Raw genomic sequence first — 335 nt, forward strand, 5'->3', positions numbered from 1 at the left:
GGTCCCGAAGAAACACCCGGGGAAAAGGGAGGGGAAGAAAGGGGCGTGCGGCCAGTGTGAAGCGGATCACGCTGATGGAGTGATGAGAGACACCCCAAGCCTTCTGGATGCCCACTGGACACCCCTGAACACTATAATAAAAGGAGTAAACGATCAGAATGCTAAAAGAAGTAAAAGAATTGGTGATGTAAATGGCAGGGGTATCATTAATGTAAAATTAAAATGAAATTTAAATTGTCCATAAAATTGCCCATTGGCCCTGTACAGGGAGCAGCTGTGCGTGTCTGGAGGGCAAGTGGGGAACGGGGCACCTTCTTGTGGTCTGATGCTCTCTG

This window comes from Corvus brachyrhynchos, unplaced genomic scaffold (assembly GCF_000691975.1).
Source record: "Corvus brachyrhynchos isolate BGI_N302 unplaced genomic scaffold, ASM69197v1 scaffold346, whole genome shotgun sequence".
Classification (NCBI taxonomy): Eukaryota; Metazoa; Chordata; class Aves; order Passeriformes; family Corvidae; genus Corvus; species Corvus brachyrhynchos.